Raw genomic sequence first — 13,612 nt, 5'->3', positions numbered from 1 at the left:
TTTAACTTTCCTACTGAACTAAACTATAATCAGGCACTCTGTGGGAGCTGCAGAACACAGCACAGACTTGAAAACCTTTACAGTTTGTGCAACAAAGTGATAGGTGAGGGCAGTGTCTAGAGTTTGTGCAGAGTGACAGTGGATTACCAGCAGTGCTGTCGTGTTCCCTCCCCCAAAAAATTATCTGGAAGGTGTTTTAGAGGACAGTTTTTTGCATCCTCCAACTGATGGAAAAGTTGTTCAATTGTTTTGGCCCGTGGAATCTGTTCTGTTCTTGCTTTTTTTTTAAACTCTTTTTTTTAAAGAGTTTTGGTGATTTTCATAAGTGGCTTATATGCTGCCATGGTGCACTGGACTCTAGAGGCAACTGGAAATAAAAGAAGACCTATACAATGCCACAATGAAAGCTACAAATAAGAGTTTTAAATTACCTGTATGCCTTAGCTGTGCCTATTAAATAAATAAATTAATGGATGTGCAAATGAAGACTGGCTTTAAAGTTCCTCCAGATGCTTTTGTAGGACTATGTTTAAGGGAGTAAGAACTTTTGTCTAATCAGTATTTGTTCCAGGACAGTCACATCAAATGTAGTAAATGTTTGAGCTAAAACAGAAAATTCTGCTTGACCATTGCTGGGTCAGTGTATTGTATGGAAAATTGATGTCTGAAGCTGGTGCCAATTGTTTGCAGTATTGATGTGCCTTTGTTCTGGCTTCAGGTTGCTATTCAGGGTTTTGTCTTTTGAGGGCAAGTAGACCCAAATGACTCAAAAGTGTGATGTTATTTCCTAGCCAGTCTGTAAGATGCTCAGCTCCATAATGCAGTCCTTTTATTAGCCTCAAATCTCTGCACAGGGAGCTGGTTTTGCTTGAAGATTCTTCTTGATGAAGATACCACCAGTATTCTGCATGACACAGTTCAGCAAATCATCTAGTTTGCTTTCAGAGGTGTCACTAAACATGCCTTTCGTATGCAGTCTGCCTAGCTGCTGTGCCCCGTGTTACTTCAGACTACTGTGAGGTCAGATCCTACTTTTAAAAACAGGGCACAGCCAAATGCCTTTGTGTGCAGGTTTCTGTACTTGTTTTGAGAGCCACCGAGCTTTGTGTGTGTCTGCAAGAGACTGCAGGAAAAAACAGTGAAGGAAAGAGGGCTTGCAGTTTCCCAGCAGAGGTTTGTGAGGGTTTTTTTGTGTGAGAAGGTGTAGCTGTTGGCAAGGGGGGGTGACAGCAGGCACCAGCACACAAGTCATGGGGCCTCCTGAGATGTGATGCAGGCTGTCTCATCTATGACAAGTTGTAGCAGATCAGAAGAGCCCCTGGAGAACTTCAAAGCTACAGCCCACCATCAGCCCCACACACAGGAGAGTGAGCCACAAGTTTGTTCAGTGTTCAGTAGGATGGGATTTCTGCCATGAAAGTAGCAATTAAGCTGTAATTAAAGCAGTAGGGCTGGTGAAAAAATGGCAGAGGCCGGTGACCTCTGTAAGGCTTCTGGTAGGAAGCACAGCCCTTAAAAGAAAGGTCTTTCCCAAGGTCAGAATTTCTGAAACCTTGGTAGCCACCAAAACCTGGTGAAATGGAGGGAGGTTTCCCAGTGAATAATAAATATATCACATTAGGAGAGCACTTTTAGCTGTGGCTGATGACTGCAAGGGTCCTTTCAGCACCAGCCTCTTTCTCTAAGGAAAACAACAAAAATTCACTTCCCTTCTCAGGAGTGACAGAGAGGCCTCTAAAGAATTTCTTTACTGAGAGGGTGATCAGACATTGGAATGGGCTGCCCAGGGAAGTGGTGGATTCTCCATCCCTGGAGATATTTAAAAAGAGCCTGGATGTGGCACTCAGTGCCATGGGCTGGGAACTGCAGCGGGAGTGGATCAAGGGTTGGACTTGATGATCTCTGAGGTCCCTTCCAACCCAGCCAATTCTATGATTCTATGATTCTGCAAGACCCCTCTTATTTTCCATCCCCAATAAAGAAAGTTGCACAGCCAAAGCCAGCCCCTTCACAGCACAGTTATAAGAAACAACATGTTGTATACCAAAAGCAGTTGCAGTATAAGATACCTTTAAATATGAGCAACATACAGCTTTTTTTGGCCACTTTATTTTAAATGGCACTTTGAGAAATGAGCTGGCAATGTCCCTTGTAGTCCAGAAAGCCAACCATATCCTGGGCTGCATCAAAAGAAACGTGACCAGCAGGGACAGGGAGGGGATTTTGTCTCTCGCCTCCACTCCTAGGAGACCACCCCTCCGCAGTCCCCAGAAAAGCTGGGCAGAGACTTTTTACAGGGGCATGGGGTGTTAGGATATGATGTAATGGGTAGATTTGGGTCTGACTATAGGAAGAAATTCTCCCTGGAAGTGTTCAAGGCCAGGTTGGATGGGGCTTGGAGCAACCTGGTCTAATAGAAGGTGTCCCTGCCTATGCAAGGGAGTTTTATCTAGGTGATCTTTAAGGTCCCTTCCAACCCAAGCCATTCTGTGTTTCCATGATTTTTGTTTCAATATGTTAATGTGGAGGTAAGCCACATGATTAATCACTTAAAGCATTAATGACTCTGGTTTTGGGATACCTGCTTATTTTGCAGTGCACTTCTCAACACCTCCTTGTCAGCAGAACAGAATTCAGAACTGGAGAAGGTTCTTTTTCCTGCCAATGCTCAAAGCTGTGTGTTGTTTTTATCACTTCTGTGACTATGCAGTACTGCTTTCTGTTGCTGGAAGAGAGCAGCATTTGGTTAGGTATGTATGCATGTCCTGTACCTACCAGAACAAGACACATTTCTGCACCCTGGAGACAAATAGTGAGGCCTCAGATATGACTGGTTAATTATCAGCAAGCTTTCCTTCTTCTCTCAAGCAAGCACTTATAAAGGTCCTGTGTGAAAGAGACAATTAAGCAGGGAAACAGTCTCATATGCACATTTTCAGTAATATTGCCCGAAACTTTATTTGAAAATAGGGGATATAGTTGTTACTACACCTCCTTTTTAAGAAAGATAGAGGGAGATACTTGAGGCTGTAGTGGAAGGGAAATGGCAAAGAGATGCAGAAACAGTACTTTGGAGAAATTTGGATTATGGTATTATTGCTCCTTGTTGCAGTCTCAACCTAGTCATGTCTGTCAGGTGGTAACAGGTAATCATATGAAACTTGCCAGGCATTTCACTGGCATTTCACTGGGTAATTTAATTTGATTTAAAATATATTAACAGCTGTTTTAGAGATCAGAGACTAATATTTATTTCAGAATCAACCTTTGTAAAAGAAACTTGCCATCATATAAATAAAACATACAGAAGAACATGTGATATGGACACTTTATGGTCAAACTAGAAAACTGGAAAAGTCAGTGTCTGAATACTTGGGCCCTAGGTTTGATGTGTAAAGCCTCAGCTTCTTTGATAATCTTTTCAGGGGCATGAGAAAAATTTTCAGGTTAAGCTGAACTTGTTGAATAGTAATTTCATATTTGAGACATCAGTTGGGAGTTGCAAAAAGGGAAGAAAGCTTACGTTTTCTCAAACTGTGAAAGATGCTGAAGGCAGAGAGCTGTTTGTTCTGAAAGCCTGTTGGACCTGTGGTAAGAAATATGATCAGTTTTGCAACACATTGCTTGAAAATGTGCATTTATAATTTTAGATGCACAGTGCTTTTAAAATTTTTCTTTGCTTTTGAAAAGCTGGATTTGTGCATTTTACCTCCAATTTCTGTTCAGTAGTTTCAGCAGAAGAGGAGGAAATCTGGGGGGAGGGAAATCAGTTGAATTTATTATGATATCAGAGACTGGGTAAACATAACAACACATCATTACTTTTCTGTGCAGACCAGTAGCAAAAATAATAACTATGGTGTCAGACTTGATTTAATGACAAACTGAAAGTTAACTGTATCTGAAAAATGGACACCAGTCATCAGAGTAAAAACCAATGTGTAAATGGAATTAGTGGATGACTTAAATTTATGTTCCATGCTTGCTGATTTTATTTTTAAGTCACTGATGTTAATAAGAGCATAAATAATTTAAACTCGCCCTGCTTTCTTTAACTTGGAATTCAAGGCAATGAAAACAATCAGTGCTGCAAAGGACATACTGGCAGGAGCAAATACATATTTTCCCTTGCCAGTTCTGTGTACCAGGTCATTCTAACCGGGTGAAGCCCTGTGCCTTCATGCTCTCCTGATTGGTACAGCACATCTGGTTCTCCACTCTAATGATCTGTAAAATTCTGTGCAGCCTTGTTCAACATGTTCTGTTGGTTGAGTTTGTTCTCATTAATAAATGTTTATTTGTACTACTTGCTGCTTTGTAAAGCTTATTGCTGAAGACTCAAGTGTTTTTTTCTCACCTTAGAAGAATGTCTGCTCATGGAATCAATGCAAGAAGGAGAACAAACTTCTTTAAATAGCTGCCCATGGATTAATAATAAGGCTTGTATTATAAAGTGTCTTCATTCAGTAGCTTTGGTCCTGGTTTCAGGGCATCAAGTTCATCAGTCCTGGGAGGATAGATTGGATTTTCTGGGGTAGTCTGTGTTCTTGAAAACCCTTCTGTTAGCATCAGCAGAGACTCAGTACAGAGCATTGTGTGGAACTGAGGGGAAAGAGCCACAGCTATGCATAGGGCAGGCATTTTTTTCCAAAAAGCCTTCCACCTCTCTCTGACCCTGAGTGAGTCAGCCATTTTTATGAACAGTTATGATTGAAAGGCAGGTTTGTTTGAGGAGGTCTGGCTCAGTTTTTTTCTCTGTTAAGATGAAAAATTTCAATGAAGTGGGGTACAGAGCACATAAGGAAAAGAATTAGGAATCAAGATTTGGAACTCTAAACCAGGAAGGATGGCTTTGGCTTTCCATAATGTCAACCAAAGAAGCTCTCACCTGCCTTAGTAGGAAGATGCTCTCTTTATAACAGCAGCTCAGCCCAGAACCAGGTAGTCCCATAAGATCATCATACTGCTGCATGCAGCATCACTTGTGATGAAACTGGTGCAGGCCAAATCATGCAGTCTCTGGCAATATCAATTCTCTGTTTGGCAAACTGTGGTTATGAGGCCTTAAAATTATTCCAACACTTCAGTTCCACATGAGTGAAAGCATCCTGCCACAGGTTTACATAGCACACTACTCACTAGGAAAATGTCCCTAGGAAAATATAAGTGTAGTGGGTTTGATTTGGATCATTGGGATTTGCTAACTTTGAATCCTGAAATGATATTTTTAGAATTGGTTTCTGAATGTGGAGCCACGCTTTCATTTCTGTGCAGGACGAGAATACCATGTTTACTGACCCTTAAAAATGCTAGAGCAAGTTTGGAAGAAGTACATCTGTGTCTAATGAGCTCAATTAGGAATTAAAAACTTGCATTTTCTTATCTTCGGGTAAGTGGAAAATTATTTTAATACAAAGGCTATGTCTTGATATATGTGTGGAGGGGAGAAAGTATTAAGATGACCCTGGGAAATCTCTCAGTAATTTTTTCCAGTTTTTGAAGCATTTGTCCAAAAGCCCACTGTGTTTCAGTCCTCAAATATTGTTCAGATCTCTAGAGGTAAATACTGTTGTGCATCTCATCATCTAGATTAAAATGCAGCTGAGTGCCCAGGATACCATTGATTTGCCCCACTTAGCTGTGGTAAGTGTTGCTTTGAAGCACCTCTGTGGCTTACAGGAAAATGCCAGCATGTTTTCAGCAGCTTGGAAACATGAACGTGTGTAATGAGAGAATTGTTGAAGTGCAGGTTCTGCCTCCATAACGTGCTTTGGTTGCAGAAGGACCAAGAGGCATTATGTGACAATGAGTCTGTCTGTTTTCCCCTGTTGTTGGCTGATACAAGCCAATTTTAAAGCTGTGTTCCAAAATTAATTAGGATGCCATATTTCATGTTCACTGAAAAACAGCACTAGGGGAGAAGAGACCCGAAGAAGTGCCACACTGTGGGAAGGATGGACAGAATCCAGACAGGCTGCTGTGTGTTGCAGCTGCCTGCAAGCTGGACCAGGCACTCCGGGCTCTTGCTTGGTCCAAGTGATGCTTTCTGCTTCCTGACTGTGGAGATGTAGGAGGAAGGGATATTACAGCAGCCTGGGGCTAGGATGGTTAAAAGGCAAAACGAATCTTTGTGTACCCAAGATTCATTGGTTTTCCTGTTCAGGAAACAGCATGTTACTTTTTTAGAAGGAAATCAGAAGGGTTGATTTTTAGAGAAAAAAATCTGGCTGCAAATCAGTGTAATCTAAAAACCATCAGAGTAACAACCTGAAAAATAGACAGCGTGTTAATGAAACAGACCACATGGTAACACAGCACTTGGGGTCAGGACCGTATGAGGTGATTCAGAAATGCCCCTCAGCATCATGTTTTGTTAGCTTTCATCTTGCTTTGGAGGCTGTAAGCTTATTCCTTCCACCCTGTGCTTCAGCTTCTTTGTTCCTGGTTCTCTGATGCGTCTCCAATTGTCCCCAGTAGCCCAATGTTCCCAACACATTGGAAGAGGGTTTTTTGTTTAAATGACAGACTGATTTTCTTCAGGCAGAAGATGGAAAAAAAAATTAGTAGAAAAAATGTAAACAACAGATTCAATTGCTCTATGAACACTTCAGTTACAATTATGCTGGCTTTTCCCTCTCCTGTGCACTTAGATTGAATGTGTCTGGGAGAAGAACTGTGGTGGAGGAACCTGCACTTGTGTTTCAGACCCTTTAAATTAATTGTCTATCACATAAGAGAGGTTAGCCACTCCAGCCCTGCTGTGTTCAATTTGCATTAGTAAAATTCCTTCTTTTGCTGGTACAAATTAATTTCAAAATCATCAAAATAAAATCTCATTCCTCTCTGCAGCTCTGGGGGAAAGTGGCTTGAGTGGCTGTGCCCTTGCACAATGTCACCTGTCACAAGGTTTCACTGGCAAGTGCACATCCTGTGGGAGGGTGGTGCAGCCTGGCTTTGAGAGCAGTCCCTCCTCAGGGTGTGGGCAGGGATGAGAGTGAGGAGCAGCCGACCAGACAGATCCAGTGCAAGCCATCTGCTGCTCACAGCAGTGCTGGGTAATGATCTCGGTGTGTTTCACACCCAGGGAACTTCTGCAAACACGTGTTCCCATATAACAAGGAAGTCCTCAACATTTCCAGCCTGCAGAGAGTCTGTGGAAGCAGTAGGCAAACCAGGGGTGGGGCAGCAGAATTGGTGATGCTGTGAGTGAGAGCCACTCCACTACACATGGCTCTGATAGATTGAGCCCTGGCATGCTGAGCATCCCTTGCTCAGACACTACTGCAGGGAGGGCAGCTCACAGTGCTGTGCTTCTCAGAGACAAATTGTTCTCTCTCCACAGCCCCAGGGTATCTCTTTCCAGCCCTCTCCTGTTTCTCCCACCAGCCTGCAATTCTAGGGATGGTTTTGCTAGCCACTCATTACTTGTTTCATTCAATCAAGGAAGACAGGCTCTTGGTGGATATTACTTTTTTCCTATTACTGAGTTGCTCTCCCTGATGCTGCAGTGGAAGGGAAAACTCATCTTGGTCAGTTCATGTAGAGTTATAAAATGTAAACCGTGTGATTTGTGAACTCCCATCAGCCTGGGGTCCTTCTTGCTGGCTCTGCATGGCCAGAGTGCTGCAGTGTCCTCCAAGCTGGCTGAGAATGGTGGGAAAGGGAGAGGAGAGGGGACACAGTACCTGATACAACAGAGATGGTTTGTTTTCCCTTCTTCAAGCTTGCACACCTGTCTGACTTTTAAGAAAGGGGACAAGCCTTGGGAAACCCGGAGATTGGTTCACCAGGTGGCAGAGTGCTGGGCAGATGGGGTAGCACAGCAGTTTTGGAGCCTTTACAGGGCTCAAGAGACACACTATTGCATCTTCTATCTCAGACCCATTGCATTGTTTGCCATGGCTGCTGCTGGAAATAGAAGATGGCAGGGTTCCTGTTACAGTGGTGCTGCCTCATCTGTCAGTACTTGCAGAAAACAAGGTATCTGAGTTGGATATTTCAGTTGGTTTAATTGACAGGCAGAGCATTGTATCTTTGAAGCCATGTTATTTATGCTTTGAACAATTAAGATTTTCCATTGTCTTTCCTCCTGGTTTTTTGTTTGTAGTGGGTTTTTTGGTTTTTTTGTTTGTTTGTTTGCTTGTTTGTTTGTTTTTGGGTTTGTTTTTGTTTTTTTTTCCAATAACTGATAGCTGCTAATCAGAGTGTTCCAAATGGGCAGAGTGAAACAGAGGTATTAAGTTTTATCACTCATGATCCTTTTCTGCACCTTACCAGAAGCAGCCAGAACATTCTTGGTGGTGGGCAGAGCACAAGCGGCTGCTAGAGGAAAGTTTGCTTTAGCAGATGTGGTTGTCTTTTAGGGACTGAGTTATGGACTTTTTTTTTCTTTTTGCATCAGTGTGGCTGCTAATAAAATCTACAGTTTAAACCAGAGCACCAAGGTGAAAAGGTCTGTCATCCTTCAACAGGGCCTCACAACATTAAGGTTCCAGGGTTAATCCTATTAAAAGAATTGGCAAGTTGACAGATTTTTTAAAATCTAATTTCCCTTGCATTTTGATGATCAGCTGGAGCTACTGAGCCTCAAATGAGTCAAATCACAGTCTTAGACAATAAATACCTTGACATGGTTCCCAAAACCAAGGATAACCTACGCTTTTAAAAGCTCCTTTATTAAAACAAAAAACCACAATAAACCAAACAAAACCAAACCAAAAGCAAACAGAAAACAAACAAAAAACAAACAAAAAAAACCTCCCAACCCTGAAATAAATACACCTTCATCAGGTTAGCTGTTCCCTTCTGAAACTTGCTGTGTGAGAGCAGAGATGAATACAAGAGGAAAAGGAATAAAATGTAAAATAGGTAAATCTGCTGGTGGCCTTCTAATCTGGTGACTCCCTTGCTGTGTTTCAGGGTATTTTCTGATTGGCAAGCTCAGTATGCTGGACCTAAAAATGTTAATAAGTTTTTTGTAAATGAGTTTTTACTTGTTAATTAAGAATTTCTATCCATGGTTATAACCTGCAGGGAAATGTCTAATTAACTGGTTTCCCTAGCTGGCTAAATGTCTTCTTACTAAAAAAGAAGAGGAATGTATTCATATGGGATTTGAATGCCTCAGACCTAGCATCAGCCAGGATTCCTGTGCTTAAAGCTGCTGCAGAAGTCTTCACTGGTGACCTCCATGAGTCAGCTCTCCACTTCAGAGCAGTGGAGAGAGCATTTGTTTGCTCTCCCAGTTTGCTCTTCCCTTGGAGATGAATGAACATGGCAAGATGAATGCACATAGTGGGAGTGAACAGAAACATCCTCTTACCAGGTAGAGCATGGGCATAGGCTACCTCTGTCTCCCTCTGGTACTATCTCTGTCCTTGGAGATGTTCAAAAGCCACCTCGTGTTGGTCCTGAGCATCCAACTTAAGCATTGGGGGTGGGGTTTGGACCTCCAGAGGTCCCTGCAAACCTCAGCCAGCCTTTGATCCTTCTCAGCCAGAGGAGGGAAGGGATTCACCTTTACAGTCACAGCCAGGAGTCAGTCAGCAGCTACCAGAGGGGCAACTGGCCAGAGGGAAGCAGGGGTGCAATGGGCTGTGTTTAGAAGAGGGATGGCCGAGGCATGGATGATGATGCTTGGTGTTCCCAAGTGGGATGAGGGTGATGAGAGAGATTGTGCATGGAACCAAAGGCTTAGGTTTGTTGTCAAATGCAAATATTTATATTTAGCCAAGACTGGGTTTCCAGCATCCAAACAATGTTCCCCACTATCTGCTAGGAAGACCATGGGATTACTGAATGCTGTTTGCTAAATTCCACGTGTTTGTTGGTAATGAAATAGCCATAAAACTTCTGTTAGATAATACAGAGAAACTATAGAAATTCATTCAGTGCTTTTTACAGTGACACCTGCTTTGCTTTCTGCAGAAATGCAGACACCTCTGGAGATAGTGAAATGCTTTGGGAGTGTGGGGCAAAGAGGGGAGAGAATTCTCCGTGACAGGATCGTTGCCATCACTTTGAGTTGGCTGCAATGGGGCTTTCCCACTCTTGTGGAGAACACTCCAGTACATTGCACAGACATGCTTTCTGCAGTACAGAAGAAAACCAGAAAAATATTCCTGTAAAAGCAATGTAGCAACATTGTTTTCAACAACATTTTGAAGACAGTGTCTTGTAACTGCATTGCAGCTTCCTTTTTTAAGAACTTGTTTGTGGCTGAAAACCATCTGAAGCTTGAATTCATATTTCAGCAGGTTGCAGCCAGAATCTGGAAATCCAGTCACGTCTGTGTACAACCATTTCTGAGTTTAATGAGTACTGTATGTCTGCCATGACAAATGGCACCCCATTTGTCTTCATCTAATCATCCATGATATCCTCCCCTGCTAAAATCATCTCACAAATTTTGGGGTTAATCACTGCTTGAAAGTAACTGTCTTGTAGCAGTGGCTATCTGGAAATGCCTGTTGCAGCATAGCCATGGAAGGTAAAGAAGCCCTCTACCTCCATTTCTGTATAAAACTCCTATTAAAGAGCATTTCGTTTGAGAGTGGAACAGGCACATGGTGGTTACCACTGCACTGATTCAGATGCATCCAGATGAGCAAAAAATGTGAAGAAGTGGAGAGAAAATGACTGAGGATTTCATGTGCAAGTAAGCTTCTAAAGCAAGGATTATTGGAAGAAGGAACAACATTTTTCTTATTACTGTAGATCAGAATTTCCTGCTAGCTGAGAATAATGCAAAGGTCACTCACCAGCTGCAAGCAGACAGCGTGTGGTTGATTCTAAAACTAGTTAATTTGTAGCATTTCCATTTCTGTTTGCTGCTTTTCTTTTTCTCTGCCTTAGACCCAGGAATCCTATTAAAGATATTGCTAGTTTGAAAGAAAAATAATTCTTACATTTTTTCTTCTCTTTAAGCTTATGTAAACTGCTACAGTTGAGATACCTAGTTATCTGTTGCCTGTCATTATGGCCATGGTGTTATTGTAGCCCTAAAACATTTCCTATGGATTCAGTGACATGATTTTATGTTTTGAATGGCTTAGAGTTATCCTCTCCACCCCATCACCTGGATTCTGATAGCACGACCTTGTTATCTGCAACCATTTTGTACTAACTTCTTAAAAAGTCTTTTTATCTCTTGGGCTCAGAGATAAGCTCATGGACAACCTGAATAACTGCCTCAGAAAACCCTCCATTTCCTTTTGCTGGCAAGCCAGGAGCTGCTGGTGTGATGATGCAGCACCATGGGCACTCTGGAGGTAGGAAAATTGTCAGATAGAAAGGAGAACAGCACTGCAGGCACAGAGCTGCACCTGTTACCTGACATGCAAGGCAGTGCTGATTACTGGAAAAACTAACACCAGGGAGCACCTTCTCTTGCTTTAGGACATCTTGCAGAAAGGTTTTAACCTGACAGCTGTAAATTCAGAGCAGAGACACCTATATTGAGACTTACAGCTGGTCCTTTGCCTTCTGAGATGAGTTGTGTGGCAGAGAGGTGCTAATCCATCTTATTTTTGAAAGCCATCGTAGAGCATGTGATCTGGAATTCCTTGCACCCAGGGAGTGCTGTGGACACGGGCACTGCAGGAGGGAGAGCTGACAACACCACTGTGCAAAAGCCTTGGGCATCTCTGCTTTTTCTCCAACCACTTTCATCCACTGTGGCCTGTTTAGTAGGACAGGCAGTAATATGTTTAATAGATTTGCTGATCCCCCTGTGTATACTGAAACTTGTAAGAATTTTAATTTCTTGTTAAACATTTCTAATCAACAGAGTCACAGAATTTATTAAATCATCTTATCCTTAGCTTGCTTCCTTAGACTAGAACTGGTGTTTCCTTGGGTTGCAAAGCCAGAGTTTTTCTTTCTTCACTGTAATAAATGTGAACACGGTTTTAGGATTCAAGATTTTTCCCTTTTTTAGGCATAAAAGCCAAGATAGCTGACTCTTCAATACACGTCTTCAATACCAAGAGCCATTAAAAAGCCATTTGGACAGAAAACTACGGTTTTCCATAAAGACCAAATTCTGCTATACCAGGGCTCATATAAAAAATTCTTTATAAAAGATGCCTTGTACTGATTTTGCTTTTGATCTCACCAAACTGGATACAAAGGAAAGCAGAGTTGGCCATCCCCCAGGGTGTGCTATCTGTTACTGGCAATAGATCTGTTTTCACATGTTCATGTTTAACTTGGAGGGACTGCACAGCTCCTGAGGACAGCTTGCCTTGCCCCCAGCACTACAGGCTGATATTGATCACATTTCCTGGGAAAGGCTGGGTTACTGCCAGCAGCTCTGAAAGGTCTGGAGTGGTTGAAGGAGCATCTCTAGCTGTCCCTGCAGGTGGTAGCAGCCAAATTACAACTGGGGTAATGGCTACCAATACACAACCTTTGTCTGTGCCTCTGGAACTGTGCTGATAAAGCTGTTCAGGGATCCAGCTGTTCACACATCAGGTAGATAGGGAAATGGAGACCAATTTCCATTGTCAGCCTGTTATAATGGGTCTCTTGGGAGATGCAGACTCTTCTTGTCTGTCCTCACTCCTACAGGAAAACATTTATGTTTATAAACATGCAGATATTCTGCTCTCCCAGGTTTATCCTGGCTCCTCATAAGTATTTTCTCTCTTCCCTAGTTTATTATTGTATCTGTGAATCACTCTGTGGCTTGTCATTATTTTTACAACACTCTGAAAGGTATAAAAGGGAATTTATAAACATGCTAGCAAGAAGCCATCTGAAATAGAAAATGTTTCTAATTATAAAGTTAAAGCTGCCTTTCTAAGCTGTTTGGTTCTTTATTATCCCTTGAACAACTTGAAAGTGTACTTGGCTACAATTAGACTACCATATACAATAGGTGAATTGTAAATGAAAACCATCCAGTGGAAAATTACACTATTATCCTGGAGCAGTAGTCCTGATCGTTACAGTTCATGGTGTTGCACAGGCTACACATGCAGTAATGTTCTGTGAGTCCATAAACTTCAGTGGACAGTCTCCTAAAAGCAGAACAGTTTGGCTTTTTGAAAAAAAAAAATCATTACTTACTTTATGTTTGGGTTTTTCAGGGGTGTTTTTAGGTTTTTTTTTCTTTTTTTTAACATTCACAGACTTTTCCATATTAGTCTGGTTTAGATGGACAGTAATTTATCTTTGCTTTACCAAGGTGTATTAGGCAGCATTCCTGGAATGGGCTGCATCTCATTACTTTCACTCAGGGTTTTGGTACATGCTTGGTAAAAAAAAAAATAAAAATTGTAGATATCTGCACAGGGAGGAATTAATAGCAGTTTAGAGTTTTTATGTTATACTGATGGTCCAGGTTCGCTGATTTACAAAAATGCTCTGCTGTCTGTACTAACTAAAGCTGTGGTGAATACCTTCAGCCATCACTGATTTATCACAGTGTTCATGGAGAAAGGAGAGGAAGTGTTGCATCTGTCCCAGGAAGAAACAAACAAACACTATATGGGAGAGGGGAATGATTAGGATCACATGCATCTGAGTTCAAGAGAGCAGTGAACAATTCAGGGTACTCATGGTCTGAAGTCCTGATGATCCTGAAAAAGCATCATGCTGGCTGAGATTG

At 42.0% G+C, this 13,612-nt stretch overlaps 1 protein-coding gene across 4 annotated transcripts in view; it reads left to right on the top strand.

Annotated features, from left to right (window-relative positions):
* Positions 1–13,612, top strand: part of FAM219A (family with sequence similarity 219 member A) — a 95,991-nt gene that overhangs the window by 19,010 nt on the left and 63,369 nt on the right. The window lies entirely within an intron of this gene.

The sequence above is a fragment of the Heliangelus exortis genome, chromosome Z, assembly GCF_036169615.1.
Source record: "Heliangelus exortis chromosome Z, bHelExo1.hap1, whole genome shotgun sequence".
Lineage (NCBI taxonomy): Eukaryota > Metazoa > Chordata > Aves > Apodiformes > Trochilidae > Heliangelus > Heliangelus exortis.
This window is presented reverse-complemented; position numbering and strand designations above follow the sequence as displayed.